Genomic DNA, 17,579 nt, shown 5'->3' on the forward strand with positions numbered 1-17,579 from the left:
ATTAGAATCACTCCAGACTTCCCAAACCAAGTTATGAGAGCCAGAAGGGCTTGGAGTAACATATTCCAAACTCTGAAAGAAAACAACTTCCAGCCAAAAATTTCCTACCCAGCAAAACTTTCTATCAAATTAGATGGAGAAATAAGAAGCTTCCATGACAAAAAGAAACTGAAGGAATTTATGTCTTCAAAACCAGCAATAGAGAAAATACTCAAGGAGATTAAACACAAAGAAGAAATAGGTAACACACACCAGAACCAGAGAAACAAGATTTTCCATCCAACAGACAACTAAGATTGGTTATCTTTGGAGATTCATTATTTATGTTAGTCTTTTACCTATCTCTAAATTGTATTGTTTGCTTTTATTGTTGCTAATTTTTAGGATTTCTAGTTGGAATATTAATATACCTTCAGATATAGCATTTGGAAATATTTTATCCCATCCTATCAGTAACTTTTAACTCTGTTTACATTGTCTTTGAATATACAATATTTTTTAGGGAGTTTGTTTACCCCTCTGTTGCCTGTGCCATTGAAATCATATCCAAGAAATCACTGCCAATTACAATGTTGTGAGGGTTTATGACCCAAATTTTCTTCTAAAAGTTTATAGCCTTAAGATTTATATTTAGGTCTTTTATCTATTTTGAGTTAATATTTGTATATGGTATTAGGTAAGGGTCCAATTTTATTCTTTTTCATATAATTGTTATTTTTCAATAATATTTAGTTAAAAGATTATTATTTCTTCCACCAAATGTTCGTGGAAATCTTGTCAAAAATAACTTGACCATATATGGAAGAATTTATTTCTAGGCTTTTTATTTTACTGCAATGGTTTATATATCTGCCTTTATAACAGTACTACACTGTTTCAATTATTGTAGCTTTATAAGGTTTGAAATCAGAAAATATACATCTTCTAGCCTTGTTCTTTTTCGAGATCGTTTTGGGTATCTAGAGTCAATATTTCATATTAGGATAGATTTTTTCTGAAAAATAAATAAATAAATGTATGATAGTTTCACCTAAAAAAAAAAAAAGAAAAAAATATCCTCTGGTAAGAAAGAAAGCAAAAAGAAATATTGAAATGTTATCTTTAAGTCATCAAAAGCTTGGTATCAGACAAATGAAACTGTTATGTGAGATTATCATTGTTAATTTTGGATAAATTGCTATAATATTAGATGTCAACCACTAAGCCAAGCATGGGAAGAAGGGATGGGGGTGGGGATTGGGTAGGGGCTAAATGGATGATGTGTTCATGTATGTCTACAAAAGTTTTTTTTTATCCCATTATGATGTATGAATACAGTGCACCAATAAAAAAAATTAAAAAAGAAAAAATATTCAACATCATTAGCAATCAGAGACATGCAAATAAAACTACACTGATGCCCAACAACCAGTCCCCTGATAACACACTCACTGGGGTATGATACATTCCCACTGCCCTACCAATTAAACTCATTCAATATGTAGGTGACTTACTGCTTTTAGGTAGTCAGAAAAAAATAAATAGCAGCTACATCTATACATTTACTAAACTTTCTGGGTCAATAGTGCTTACAAGTCTCTGAAACCAAATTACAGTTTGTAGAAAAGGAAGTCAAATAACTCAGACATCTTCTAAGTGAGGAAAAATGAAGACTAAGTCCTGAACAGATCACAGGAATAATTAACAGTTCCTTACCGACCACAAAAAAGGGGGCTCTTGAAATTTGGGGAGGTTAATTGGGTGTTTTAGATTATGGATAGACTCATATGCCCTCAAGACCAAAACTTTGTATCTCAAGTTGTTAGATGTAGAACAGGACTCCCTCCAATGGAAGCCGAGAGAAACAACACTAGTAGAAATTCTCAAGCCTCATTACAGCCCCTATATTAGCATTACCTTCTCTATAAAAATCCTTCCTTTTGTTTGTTAATATTGATAAAAGGTCTGTTCTCAGAATTCTGACTCAAGAACACCAAGGAAAGAGACAGCCCAGAGCCTATCTATCCAGGCTTCAGATTCTGTCATGTGGGCATGGCTAGAATGCTTTCACTTAGTAGCAGCCACTGAAATACTAATGAAAGAACACAGAAAAATAACCTTTGAAGGGCAGTTAATTATTAACACCCCACACCAGGTCAGAGCAGTCCTTCAGAAAAAAAAAAAAAACCAGAGAGGCTGATTCCAGAATTCTTAAATATAAAGCCATCCTACTAGGGAAGGATGATTTAGTCCTGAACACAGACAGTAAGTAGTCTAAATTCAGTGGCCTTCCTAACTAGAGATAAAAACTCCAACCCAACTAAACATCTTTGTCTAGACATCATAGACTATCGAAAGTTCAACCTGACCTCAGATAAAGCCCCTTTTTGACGGGGCTAAAAATCTTCGTAGATGTTTCTTCCCAAGTACTTGATAGAAAAAGACTTCATGGATACCTATCTGTTGTGAATGGAGGCTGGTCTACCTTTATGGAGATTACCCAATAATTGTTCAATTCAGACATGTGGATTATTTGCCCTTAAACCCTAAAGGTCCTGAAGAGAAAGGAGAGAACTGTCTACACAGACTCCAAGTATGCCTTCGAAGTAGTACACACATTTTGGTCCAAAAACTTTGGACCAGATAGGGCTTAATTAACAGTAAAGACTAAGATTTAGTGTGTAAGAAACTAATCACCCAGATCCTGGAGAATTTAAAATTAACTAAGGAGATAGCTATAGTTCATATCCCAGTACACCAAAAGGGATACTCTATGGAAAATAGAGTAAAAAAAAAAAAAAAACTTTCTGATGAAGCTGCCAAAGAGCTGGCCCTCTGACCAAAACCCTCATCTTCCATCCTGCCTTCTCTGAGAGTTCTATCAGTTTTTACCCCACAAAGGAGACCCAACTTACTAAAATAAGTATTTTTAAATTTGTTTTTGTGGTACTAGAGATAGAACCCAGGACCATTCCATCTCTGAGCTACACCCCTAGCCTATTTTTTATTATTTTATTTTTGAAACAGGGTCTCACTAGGTTGCAGAAAGCCTCTTCACTAAGTAGCTGAGGCTGGCCGTGAACCTGCAATCCTCCTGTCTCAACCTCCCAAGTACTGGGATTACAAGCATATCCCATCACACCCAGATTTTATTAAAACAATATGCTTTTTATTTGCTTGGTAACAATTTAAGAACTAGTTTAAAGAACAATTATTTGGCATCTTTAACAAGATAATCTCATATCTGCTATTTTTGTAAGGCCTTTTTATAACTCGGGCTAAATGAACAACTATTACTTTTACTCACTAGTATATTTAACATCCTGTATATCTGTGACTGAAGATCTGTATACACCTGAGGGCTGCATACACTGTGGATCCTGGATTCATTTAAATTCCACATAGCCGGGCATGATGGCATACACTTGTAATCCCAATATTTGGGAGGCTGAGACAGGAGGATCACACAGGTTCAAAGCCAGCCTAGGCTACTTAGTGAGGCTGTCAGCAACCTAGTGAGATCCTGTTTCCAAATAAAACATAAAAATAGGTCTTGGAGTCTAGTCCAGAGGTAGAAAGCCCCCCGGGTTCCATCCCCAGTTCCACAAAAATAAATAAACAAATAAATTCTATATAAAAGTTTAAAAAGTAAAAGATATATACATATATACATATTACATTCAAGGTAACCAATAAATGCTCTCTTTTATATAATATGTATCCTGTCTAAACCCTAAATATATAAAATGGTTAGTGAAGTTACTGAAATTTCCATGTGTTTAGTGCCTTCAAAAAATTTCATTCATTTGAGATTTGGTTTACATCTGTTTGCTTTGACTGAATAGATATCTTATTATTGTATAAGAAAGATACAATTGTTCATCTGATTACTAATACTGTGCATTAGCTTTACAAAAGGTTCAGAGCTGCTATTTAACTTTTGTCAATGTTGTTAACCTATGTAGACTTGTAATTATATCTTGCTGAGCCATGGATTATAAATTCCACCCTAGTAGCAAAAGTTAACATACATGTTAACTTCTGTACAATTGTGATGTTAACTACTGGCTTCTTTGTAAGTTAAATGTATTTGTTTCCTAAGTATCTTCTAAAGTTTAAAACTTAAGAAGACACTTTAACAAACTTATTTCCTCTAAACCAAAAAATTACTAGTAGTGATAGTTTTTTGTGTATGTGGTACTAGGAGTGGAACCCAGGAGCTTTTCTACCGCCAAGCTATACTCCCAGACCTTTCTTATACTTTATTTGGAAACAGAGTCTCACTAAGTTGCTGAGAGCCTCACTAAGTAGCTGAGGTTGGCTTTGAACCTGTACAATCCTCCTGTCTCAGCCTCCCAAGCACTGGGATTACAAGCATGCGTCACCACACCCAACTCTAGTGATAGATTTTTTTTTTTTACTTATATTTGTGTGTTCTGAGTTGTATTATGATCATTTTATTTATGCAAAGATACAAACGGGATTTGTTTTGTTCCTGATAATTCTGTTTGAAGTGTTTCTTATAAAACTGTATAACTGTTGTCTGTTAACATTTAGCAGAAATACAACACCCAAACAATGTTTTGAGATGATAGCCATCACTTGCAAAACAGGTAAAACTGACCTTCTGGCTGTTCAACAACCGAGACTTGAAGAACGATCAGGAAATAAAGAGTTAGTGAGAGAACAGTCAGTATTTTGGCCCTTGCCCTCCAAGGTCAAATGCAGCCCAAGGAAGGATGGGACTCTTACAGGCTCTGCTATTCTGGTAAGTCACCTGACCTCCTGAATAGGGGAGTTGTGAAGACCCCAGAGACTAAGAGCCACCAGTGCATATTCTGTGAAAAGGAAGGTCATTGGAGAAGGGAATGTCCCCAGCATTTTAAAGAAAGCCATGTGGTTAGCAGGATCATGATCCACCCTGGCAGGTGGCACAACCAATTGAGGGAGAGATTAACAAAGTTCCTAAGAGTAACCCTAAGGAGCCTTGACTGATTTTAAAAGCAAAATAATTTTATAAAAATTTATCTCGGGTATGGTGGCACATACTTGTAATCCCAGCATTTGGAAGGCTGAGTTGGGAAGATCATGGTTTGCAGACAGCCTCAGATACTTAGTGAGGCCCTTTGCAACTCAGTGAGACCCTGTTTCAAAATAACAACTGAAAAAGATAGGGCTGAATGTGTCGCTCGGAGGTAGAATGCCCCTGGATTCCATTCCCAGTACTGCAAAAATAAATAAATTAATTAAATTAAATTAAATTAAATGCTTACTCAAAATTTATAATGGTACTTCTGTTTTTAGACTCTCTCAGAAGATAGATAGCAGTGGATAATTCTTATAATAAGCAAATTATTTGTGCTAATAGACAGGGTGGTTGCAGTTGATATGCTAAATTGTATGCTTTGTGCCAGGAGGACTTTTCACAATGTTACATATATTTGTGACTTATGGTTTGTTAGAAATGGATTGGCTACCTGGCTTCCAATTTGAAATGCTAATCAGTAGATGATCCAGGGTAAAGAGTTAGAAAAAATTTATAGAAATATATCTGGGTTATTGTACAATGTACTTACATGTGCATTTTTAATGTAGATGCCCAAGGCAAGTGCATTACCACTGAAAAGCAGATGAATGGCTTTGTTGACCAGCAAATCAAAACAACCAGGTTTATAAATGTCAACTCAACAACTCTGATAATAGGCTTAGCACAATGGGCACAACAAAAATTTTAGGCACATAGGAGAGACCCACCTCTCATCTTAAAGGTCTAAGTGTCTGAGATGCCATTAGGGTACCCAGAGGAGAATACACACACACACACACACACACACACACACACACACACACACACACACATATATAATCAGCAGTGATTTCTCAACTATGCCTGAGATACCATCAAGGAAATGGCTGTATAGTTAAATGCTACCAGCAGAATAACCTGGGAATATATATTAGCCTTATATATGATCTTAGCAGAAAGGGGAGGAATATGTGACCAAAGTTGTAACTTTATCCCAAACAATATGGCTCCACATGGCACCATAACTAAAGCCCTCTAAGACCTGACTACTTTAGCAGCAGAACTAGCAAGAACTGGGATAGATGATCCTTTCTCTAGTCTGATGGAACAATAAGTTGGAAAATGAAAAGGAATAATGCTATCAGTTCTAACATCTCTCATTATAGTATTCGTTGGAGTTTGGTGCATTAGGGATAAAAACTAAGTGGGCTTCCCGCCACCTGCCCTTGCACGCTCTGCTTCCCTACTGGCAAGACCCTTTTGGCAAAAAGCAAAAATTGTCTTACTGAGTCATGTGTCTTTTCTTATAACACAATAAAAATTTTTCTAACATAACCAGCCACACAAATAGGCATACCTGCGGGGAACTGAAACTCAAACACAAGATAAACAATGTTTAATGGATAAGAAAATAAAAAATGGGAGAAAAATATGCCAAAAACTTCCTTCCTGGGGTAAAAATTTTATTTCTGGGGTAGTTTCTAGACAGCAGGTTTTTTTTGTTTGTTTGTTTGTTTGTTTTTGTTGTTGTTGTTTTTCTTGGGGTGTGTGTGTGTGTGTGTGTGTGTGTGTGTGTGTGTGTGATTGTTTTGTTTTTTGCTGTTGTTGTTTTGGAGGTTTTTTGAGGGGGAGAGGATACTAGGGATTGAACTCAGAGACATATACCTCTGAGTTATACTTCCAGCCCTTTTATTTTTTATTTTGAAAAAAGGATTTGCTAAGATTCTGAGGCTGTCTTTGAACCTGTGATCATCCTGTTTTAACCTCTTAAGTACTGGAATTATAGATGTGTGCTATACCAGGCTTTGGAAAGTAGTACTTTTCCATACTTTTAAATTTATATGAATATGTATTTATTTATTATAGAATATAACTTGGGTAACATAACCTAGAATTTAAAGTTTTGTGGAAAAGTAAACGTAAAGGCATTCTTCTTGTTGTTTCATTATTATTCTAATTATTATTATTATTATTATTATATTATTATTATTATTATTATTATTATTAGCCTATTAGTCCTGGGGGTTGACTATAGGAGCATTGTACCTCCAAGATATACCTGCAGCCCTTTTTTATTTTGAAACAAGGTATTTCTGAATTGCTGAGGATCCCACTTAGTTGCTAAGGCTGCTCTTGAGGCTATGATACTCCTGTCTCACTATTCCACATACTAGAATTACAGGCATGTGCCAGCGTGCCCAGCTAGAAAGTTAATTTAATAAAAATATTTGGTTCTCACTGGATTTCCACCCTGATGAAACTTTAATCTTATGATACATTCAGCAACATCTCTGCCCAGCAAACTGAATTTCTACTATGCTCTACTATGCTTCTACTGGTTCATCTAGAACAAAATGCTGGAGGAGAGGTTGGCATTTGAATTTTTGGGAAATGCTAACTTACAAAGAAGCATCTTTGCTGACTTGAGCACTATTTTTTTCCTGCCTTGCCTTCAGTGTTACAAAGTCCAATTAAAATGCAAAGGGTTTGTGACCTTTGTCGATGCAAGTTTAGCAAGAATTCCCAAGCATTCATTTTCAGCATCAAACAAAAATACCATCTTAGCTACCTGGGAGCTATTCCTGAAAGACCTTTATTTAAAATAATGGTGTGAATACATAGACTCCTGCTTCCTATTTTTAATACTTCTTATTTTTCTTCATGTTTCCACCTCCTTTTTTCTACATTTTCAAATTCAGTTGCATTCAGCTCAAATAGCACCACCTCTGTGAAAACTCTAGTTAGTCATGAATAAAAAAATCTAACTATAAAAAAGAGCTTTAGATTTACATTAAAAAAAAAGAAGAAGAAATACAGACTTCTTGGTACCCATAACTGGAAGTCTGTGAGGTCGATCTAGCTTCAGGATACTGAGCCTAAGGTTTAAAACATGTCAGTTGAACTCTACCTCTCTGAAGACTAGCAAAGGGGCAACACTGGCACCCTCTGATTCACATTCTCTTAGCTTAGAAACCCCAGCAGTGTTCAGTGTGGTCGAGAAGCAAGAAAGCAGTAAATCTCTTTCTCAATGTCTATGAATAAATTTAGGCAGGATTATTTTTGAGCCAGTTGATCTGCTTGGACCATGTACGAGGGACATGCAGGAACGAGAGGGTAAAGTCCCATAGCTGACCATCTAACTAGATCAAAAGATATGAAGGCACCCCAAGGGGTGTTTCCCATTAGAAATTGGTATTCTGGAAAGCTAAAAACCACACTTAATAATAATAAAAAAAAAAGCCTCCAGTTCTTCACCTGAATAATGTTGCTTCCATCTAGAGAATCTTTTCTTCCCAGAACAGAGGCTGGTACAGACTTAGTTTGTCCAACAAGATGTAACAAAAGTGAAGGTATGCCAAGTCCAAGCCTGGGCCTCAAGATGCCTTGAGCGCAGCTACTCCCCTTTCTGCCTTTGCCAGGGGAATGTGCCCAGCCAACCCCCCTAGAGGAAAGAGACACGTGCAGCAGAGGGAAGCCAGCCCAGTTGTTCCAGCTAAAGCCCCAGGCACACGAGAGAGCCCTGCCAAGACTGGCAAAGCACAGATTGTCCACTGCCAAGCGGGGACACTTTCGTAAGCTCTGCAGAGCCCAGCTCAGATAAGCAGGGCTGCTGGGCCAACCCTAGGCGCAGGGGCTCCTGAACAAAATAAATGTTCAGTGTTACATACCCTGAGGTCTTGGTTGGGACTATTATTACAACAAGAGGCAAATGATACCTGCCAGTCTCTTCTCTGTGTTTGTAGCACTTAGTTATATACTGTTGCAAGTTCAAGTATACATTGAATTGCTGTCAATTTTTTAAATACTTGTTTCCATGTCTATTTCCTTGCACATAAGCTCCTTAAAGGGAAGAACGCTCCTTTTTACCCCTCTCTTTTAATCTTTTTTAACCTACCATAAAAGCTAATTAAATATTCTTAGGAATTCTGAGGATGAGAAATATCACCCAAAATATCTGTGAAATACTGCTTAAATTACGGAGGTCTTGTTTTTCTCATTTCGGTCATTCATCAAGCTGGAGTTGAGTTCTGGGTATTGCATAAAGTGGGGATTCAGTTGTCCCAGTTCTGTTTTATGACTATCTAACCTTTCTCCCCTGACCTGTGATACCAGCTCATACATGGCAGGTGCCTACATTTGCAGGACTCCACAGCAGCTTTTCTGTGTCTTCTGAGAGTTTGTTCATCTTTATACATACTCACTACCTATCTTATGTACCATCACTTTGTAACAAATTTTGTTATCTGCAGGACAAGTCACTCCACTTTACTCTTTTCTTCAAAGTTATTTGGGCTCTTTCAAGCTCTTTATTTTCCCCATATACACTTTATAGTCAGCCTGTCAAGTTATACACACACGCACACTCACGCACACCAGTGTCAGAATTGTTTGGAATTGCATTATGTTCATAGATTATTTGGGAGAGACTTATGTTTTTAAAATTGGAATCTTTCTATCCATGCACATGATGTAATTCACCATGTATCAGATTTAGGCTGCCTTCACACTATGCCCAGGGTCCAACGCATCTCTCTACCAGCTGTTTCCCACCTGGTCCAAGACACCAACATCCCTGGCCCTGGCTCACCACGGTAGCAGCCAAAGCGACTGTTCACTTTGGAGAACACTCGTGTAAATGAGAGTGAACGGGCTCTGCCTCTATGGAAGGCCCTGGGGATGAAGAAATGCCTGAGGACTGGTTCCACACGGCGAACCAAAAGGGCAACGTGGCCGTGCAGAGCAGAGCCCGCGCCGCCCGCCGGGGGAGGGAGGAGGGATGGGGCTGGAGCCGCCGGGCGGGCGGGAGAGCGCGGGCTCGAGACCCGGGGCCGGAGGCGGGGCGCGCGCGGGGCTGGGCCGGGCGGGCGGGCGCGCGCAGGGGCTGGGCCGGGCGGGCGCGCGCGCGGGGACGCGCTCCAGGGCGCAGGGCGCTTCCGGTGGCGGCGAGGGTGCAGAGCGGCCCGAGAGGCGGGAGCGGGGAGTCGCAGGTGAGGCCTCTGGCAGGCAGGACGGCGGGGGCGGCGGGGGCGCTGGCGCTGCGCGGAGGCCCGAGCCCCTCCCGGGATGGGGATGCTGGCTGAGGTCCCTGCACCCGAGCCCGCCGTCCGGCTCCCGGCAGCCGGCACCTGCCAAGCCCCGGGGCCCCGCGGGAGGGGCGTCCGTGCACGCCCTGCCATGCTGTCCCCAGCGGCGGCGTGACGACACGCCGCGGGGAGTCGCCCAAGATGGCGCCGCGCGGACCCGCGCGGGAACTGCCGGGCCGGGGTCCTCGGCCTGCTTGGGGGATGGTGGGCCAGTAAGCGGTTGTTGGATTGTAGGGCCCCCGGCACCTTGCATGCCCCAGCTGTTCTCCTGACCTCTCCCAGGTGTCAGAGGCTCTCGCTAACTTCCCAGGATGGCAGTAACCCTGGTGTACTAAGAATGTGCCAGGGGACGTAGATCCCCTTACTTTTAGATTCTTCCAGCCCAGGGAGGTATTTGTTCTTGTTGTCTCCATAATCCAGATGAGAAAACTGGGGCCCAGAAAGATAGGGTGACCTGCCCTAGGTTACAACAGATGGCCATCGTCAGAGCAAGGGCAGCTGGATGTCAGCATAAATGCTACCTCTGCAAAGATGCTTTCCTTGGTGTGCTGTCCTGAATTGCCTTTTATGCACACTTTTTTTTAAGGGGGAAGGGTACTAGGGATTGAGCCTAGGAGCATTCAGCTTTCCAGCTATACTCCCTAGCCCCTTTAAGTTTTTTAATCTTTTAATTTATTTAGTTAGTTAGTTATGGTACTGGGAATTGAACCTAGGTACATGCTATCTCTGAGCTACGCCACCAGCCCTATTTTATTTTGAAACAGGGTCTAAGTTGTGGAGGGCCTCACTAAGTTGCTGAGGCCAGCAGCAAACCTACAATCCTCCTGTGTCAGCCTCCCAAGAACTGGGATTACAAGTGTGGCCCCTCACATGGCTTGTTTATTTTGAAACAGGGTCTCACTAAAGTGCTGAGGGTCTTGCTAAATTACTGAAGCTGGCCTCAAACCTGCGATCCTCCTGTCTCAACCTCCCAGGTCCTGGGGTTCCGGGCTTGTGCCACCACACCTGGCTTCACGCACATCTTTGTTACATTGCGCCTGTGCTTTTCCCTAATAGCATTTGCCATTGTTTGACATAAATGCTGTTTCCTTGTTTTATTCTCTCTTTAGGAACAGAGCCTGTGTTTATCTTGCGTGACCTCTCTGTCCTACCTCAAAAGCGATTGCTTCCACCAAGCAGGCCCTCTAGGAATATTTGTTGAGTGTCTGTGTGAAATAACCCAGCTGTGCTTGACCTGAGATTGTGGGCACTTATCCAGCCCATGGGCAGCTGCCTTCTGAGCAAGCCCCCATCATATTTTCTCTGCTTTTCTCTTAGTTCTAGACCATTTTCTGCCATACCTTGTTGGTGTTGACTTGTGCCTCTGGATTTTCTCTTCTCTGTCCATCTCTGTTTCAGTGAGTTTCTTCCAGGTCTCAGGCATTATAATAGGTTGGGAGAAGGGTTTTACAATGCAGGTTTAAGGAAGCTTTGCAGCTCTTACGGTGCTGGACTCAAAACTTGATATGAGAGAGAACTGTTTGGAGGATGAATGGCATCTCTGGCAAGAAGTTTTGGGATCTCAGGCCCTTTCTCCCTTGGATCCACAGGTGTCTGGTTTGCAAAACTAATGGTGTTTGCAACAAATAATCTGTCAGTTGTCACTCAGCTCCAGTATAAAACTGCTCTAAGTGTACACTCAGTGGTTAGATTGAAGGTACAGGAAAGGGCAGTCTCTGTGGGTAGAATTGCCAAGAGGGGCCCTCATAGCAAGGGGTGGCTGTAATTTAAGACCTGTAAGATGTTGACAGTGTTGTTAGTTTTTTGCCAAAGTTTTATGAAATCCCATGGGGCTAGGCATTTAAAGGTGCCAATCTAGCTGGGCGTGGTGGCGCACACTTGTAATTCCCGGGTAGGTTCAAAGCCAGCCACGCTGGCTTAAGAGACCTTGTTTCCAAATAAAAATATAAAAAATAGGTCTGGTAGTGTAGCCCAGAGGTAGAAGGGCTTCCAGGAACCCCAGTACCACAAAAATAAATAAATAAATAAATAAATAAATAAATAAATAAATAAAATAAACAAATATGCCAATCTAAAGAGAACATCCCTTACCCTGTCATGGACTTTGGTATATATATATAATCTTTGACTTTGTATATTAAAATATTCAATTGCATATGTTTAACTAGAATGTGGTTGTATTTTATCATTTTTACAGTCTGAGGCCATCATTTTGAGTATAAATTAAGAGAGTTTCTTTTTAATTTAATGGATAAGAACATCATCTGTAATAAGATATTGCTTAAGCAACCCAAACCTAAAAATTGATCTTAGGAACTGAAATATGAACAATAATTGTATTTTCCCATGGGTGTTTGAAAGTTAATGGAGGATCTGCAGGGGGTAGGAGTAGTCTGAGAGGCAGAAATTCCCCATGTCCTCCTGATTCTAGGCGGCCCCGTGTCTCCATACACCATCCCTGGCTTAGGGGAGAGGATACTGCATGGATCCATCCCTAAGTGGGAGTGCTCTTTGACTTGAGTCTCATTCTCTGCCCTCTGTTCAGCTTTCTTGTCTGGAGTTTAATCTCCTGTGTAGCCACACTCATAAGGAAGATCCGCAGACCCACCAAAAGCCAAACAAAATATGTTGCTTTTAAGGCTATTGAGTTAGCGTGCTTATCCTCTCTGGACTTGTCTCTGACTCCCGAAGGGGCGGAGGTGTGGTACAAAGTCAGAACTGCCACTTAAGGCTACGCCATTTTGAAAGTGGGACTTAATTTCTCTGAGCAACTCTATGAAACAAAGGAACACCTTTGGAAGCTGTAAATGAGGATTTCGCCACCTGCTGTTGCATGCAGAGCCCACTGCCTGGAACCTTGGAACCATGCAGGTCCTCAGCCACATGCCCTTGACACTTGACAGCAGGATTCTAGGCTGCTGCCCTGCCCGTCTCCCCCAAACTAACAGCGCCCTCCTTGTAAATCCTTAAGAACACAGTGGTTTTGACCAGTAAACTTCCCGGTTCATAACTTAGTCACCATTGTTAATCTTTAGCCAAGTTAAAGGCCTTTGGTACTAATTCCCTGAGGAAGCACATTTCCTGAAAACTTGTTTTCTGTGAAATTTTGGAAAGTTTTCTGCCACCCCCTTGCCGCCTGCCAGTAGTTAGCATTGTCTTGGCAGGTAGCTAACAGTTTGATATATAGTTTGTCTTGGAGAAAAATTACTTTTCTTAGACATTTCTGATCATTTCCTTTGTGAAGCTGTAGTTCCTCCAGCACTTGACGTGTTCATGGGTAAGACAACAGCCAAGGACCGGAGTGCCCACGTGCCGAGAACTGGCTGGTTCATGAGGATCCCTAGCTTTCAGTGCTCTACTCTGAGTAAGGCTTACCAAAGCCCTCTGGTACCCTTCAGCTCAGTCGTTCTGCCAGCTCTGTAAACCAGCTCCTCTCAGGTTTTATTGATAGAACATTGAGGCTCAGGGTTACAAAGTAACATGCCCAGAAGGAGGTAAAGGGAATCAGGTCTCAAATCTAGATTGTGTCTGTTTGAGCCAAGTTACCATTCCACAGGTTGTTGGCTTAGATTCTCAGAATGGTTCACAGGGCAGAGGCCTCACTGGACAAGAAGCAGCCAGAAAGAACAGGTTCAGTAACCAGGGAATAGCCAGGGAGTCATCGAAATCTCCAAGCTGCTCCCTCAAGAGCATAGGAATCTTTAACTCCAAGAGCTTTCCTTTTGTTATTTCACCTAAACCTTATAACAGTCACCACCCCCAGGTGACACAGGAGGGTGGCCAACTGACTTGCTGAGTAAGTGATTTTATTTTCTTTCCAACAGAGCATCTCCCAAATGCACCCTGTCTTAGGATATTCTTGGGACACTTGTTAAAAATTACATTCGGCTCAGATCTGCAGAATCAGATGCTTAAGAAGATGCTTACCCTAGTCACAGACACTCCAGGCGTCCAGGAGTAGGAGGTCCCAGAGCCAGAGACCTTTTTTTTTTTCTTTCTTTCTTTTTTTTTTTTTTTTTTTTTTTTTTGCACTGCTATTTACTGAAGTGAATCATCTGCCATCCTGTGTCAACCCGGGGGTGATGACTATCATAAGCTTAGATGAGATAATATAAGGAAAGCTCTTCTAGTGAGTGTTTAATAAATGCTGATGGTTATTAGTAGACAATATCCTGACTTTGGTGATAAAGACACAGAGACGCGGAACAGGTGGATAATGTGTCCAGGTCCCCAAGTAGGTGAGAGAGCCTGGATTTGAGCTCTGATTTGTTACCACCACAGCACAGCCCATAGCCACTACCCAGACAGCTCTCCTCCACTCCTCTCCCCTCAGGCTTCCCATCCCAGAGCTCTGAATCACACACCGGCCAGGACTGGGGAGGTGCGGTTGGGAGCCAGGAATTGGAGTTGCATCAACCCGCTGGGTAAGGGCACTGTTTGGATGCTGTCTTACTGGAGCAAATACTGGCTCACCAGTCACGGGTGTGAGGTGGAAGGTGCCCCCTCCCGTCCTCGGGGGATGGTCCCCATCCTCGCACAGCGCTGTAGGCAAGGTGTCTATCCTAGGGAGAAGGCAGCAGTACCCTGACAGAGCGTTCATGGAGAACGCGATGTCCTTTAATGCCCTGAGAAGAGGCGGCCTTAGCTCACATCTCCCTTAGGCCTGTGGTGTACGTGTATGGTGACGATAGAATCTTGTGACGCTCTGGCTCTCAGTGCCACTGGAGTTACTGTGAGTTGAGGATTAAAGTAGATTTAATCTACTGATACAGTTTTGCAAGGTGTTTGCATATTTGAGTACTTGTCATTCCAGACTTCAATACATTTTGCTGAGCTTAGTGATCGGGTAACTCAGTTTAAGACTTTATCAGCAGAGTAGGGGATGCTCATACATAATTACCTTCATATACAAAGAGTATCTACAGTGTGTTTAGGGAAGTTATTTTAGGTTGTATATCATAGAATGTGCTTGTTTTTGTTGATGTTTGTTTGCATTGGGTTTTTTTGTTTTTGATTTTACTTACTATTTACTCTGAATTGAGATCTTTCAAAACATAGGGCCAGATCAGTAAAAGGCTCTTGGTAGATATGGAATGCCTTCATTAATTTTGCTTGTGAACAAATGAATAGAAAGACTTTGAGAAGCTGGACATGGTGGCACATGCTTGTAATCCCAGTACTTGGAGGCTGAGATAAGAGGATCTCCCATTCAAGGACAGCTTCAACTACTTAGCAAGGCCTCTGCAACTTAATGAGACCTTGTTTCAAAATAAAGAGTAAAATAAAATAAGGCTAGGGGTGTAGCTTGGAGGTAGAATGCTCTTGGGTTCCATTCTCAGTACTGCAAAAAAAAAAAAAAAAAAAGACTTTGAGAAATGTATTTTGATGAGGCTCCATGGACTGTGTACCTAAAACTTCAGCCAAGAGATTAAACTTTAACATTTTTTTCTAGGATATTATTTCTGTCCCCTTTGAAGAGTTAATTGTTTTAACATGTATAATGCATAAAATAACCTGCTGACTTTGGTAAGTACAATATAATGCTATAACGATTAGTGGTTCTAAATAGCTGACATCCTTAGTTCATTGTAAGAATGTTTTAGAGTAAGCAGTTAGTAAATGATGGTAGATAAGTACCTAAGTCATTTTGTTTCCCAGCAAAACTGTGTTCACCCAGTGACAGATTGTGTTTTGATTTCTGGTACTCCAAATCTGGCACTGTTTAGTAAACAGTGGGGATACCTGTGGGGGTACATACCTGGCAATGAAAATTACAAGGTATTTGTTTCCTGTCTATTTTTATGTGTGTTTGTATACATGAGTCTATCTATATATTTTTATTGTCAGCATGGTATCAAAATTGGTTTATAGTTAAGTGAATGCTCATAAATTAAAAACAATTTTTGATCCCCCTTTTTTCTATCTCATACAAAATAAATTTTAATACCTTTAAAATCCCAATTTTTCCTTAAAATCCTTTAAGAAAAAGATTCTAAAGTCAGAATCAACACCCCAATTGAACGAAGATCAGGAAGTTATCACCCAACTATTTAAATACGCACAGAGAAACTTTCGATGATCGCCAGTCATTTTTTTCTAATGTCTCTGTTCTGGGATGGGAATTGGGTAATGTGTATTGCTTCTCTACACTCCCCATTACAGCGCTTCTTCAGACCATAGAAAATGCATTTGTTAAAAATCAGAAATCTGCCAGCACCATCCGCAAACCGCAGCATTTTGTGGTTGCCCTTCGGCCGCGCTGCTGTCGGCTGGAGAAGGTCTTGCCTACCCTGGCTGCTCTTCGTTCGGCCGGCTGCAGTGCGTGGTGCTGGACGAGGCACGTTCCCTTCGTTTCACAGCCTTGCCAAGTGCGTGGAGGTAGCATTTCAGCAGTTCTGCCTTCCAGTCAAGGCCTCGGGTAGACATGGCAGAGAGAACATCCTCCCTCTGACTGCTCCTGATCTCTCAGGGCGACTCTCGCCTGCTACAGGTGCAACAGAGCTGATGAACCCACACATTCTGAAACACTCTTTGGCACTGTGTGCAGCCTGTGCATTTAGAAGAGACACAGCTCCTCGAAAGCCTTTTCTCGTCGTCGTGGCTTTGTAAGGACAATGCCCCTTTTCAGTTGTCTTTGGCAGAGTTGCTACCTTTGCCCTCCGCAAGGTTGTCACCTTCCATCCCTCCCTACCCCTTCCATCGCTCCCTTACCCTTCCATCCTCTCTTTTGCCCAGCATTTTAAGTTCTCAAGAGAAGCCTCACCTAAGCCTAAAGCCTGTATCCTTACGTGCCAACTACAGACTTGTAAGTCTTTCTTTAGATTGTTAGATATTCAGAGCCCAGAACAACAGATGGCCTTCGTATTTCAATTCTTAGTCTTTAGTTCTGTGCACCTAAACTAACAAAAGCATGTAGATTGATGTGGGGTTCGACTTGCAGAAGAATGGTATGCCATTCTTTTTAGATCTAGCCCTAGAAGGCCGAGGTCCATTGCTGTGCTCCCTGGAAGAAGTAAAGAGAAGATAGGCAGCCTTCTTCTCCCTCCCTGTAACATCTCTTTGTACCCCTGATCCCCCCAAATGGAGCTTCAAGGAGGTGGCCCCTTTATCTTAGGGCCACCCCTTAAAAATCCTGATTCTTTCCTACCAGCTCTCAGCTCCCAAGTATTGGCCTTTGAGTGCTGGGTAGCCCGGACTGATCACAGGAACAGCTTCCTGATCATCCCTGCTGTATCAGCATGAGGGTGTGCAATGGGATGATTTCCTCCAGTGTAGTCTGCAGAAACCCCTAGTTAAGATGCATCTGCTTTAGAACCATCAATGCCCATGGTCATAAATACTCTCAGCCCTTATGGTTACTAGTGCTTAAGAACACTTCTCAAATCTTTGTCTAGTTTCAACCTTCAGGGCAAATATGTGGACTGCAAGCCACTGGGTGGCTCTTCTCCTCACACATAAACCAGAATGCAGGGATACCAAGTCCACCCCAA

This window comes from Muscardinus avellanarius (assembly GCF_963383645.1).
Source record: "Muscardinus avellanarius genome assembly, chromosome: 7".
Lineage (NCBI taxonomy): Eukaryota > Metazoa > Chordata > Mammalia > Rodentia > Gliridae > Muscardinus > Muscardinus avellanarius.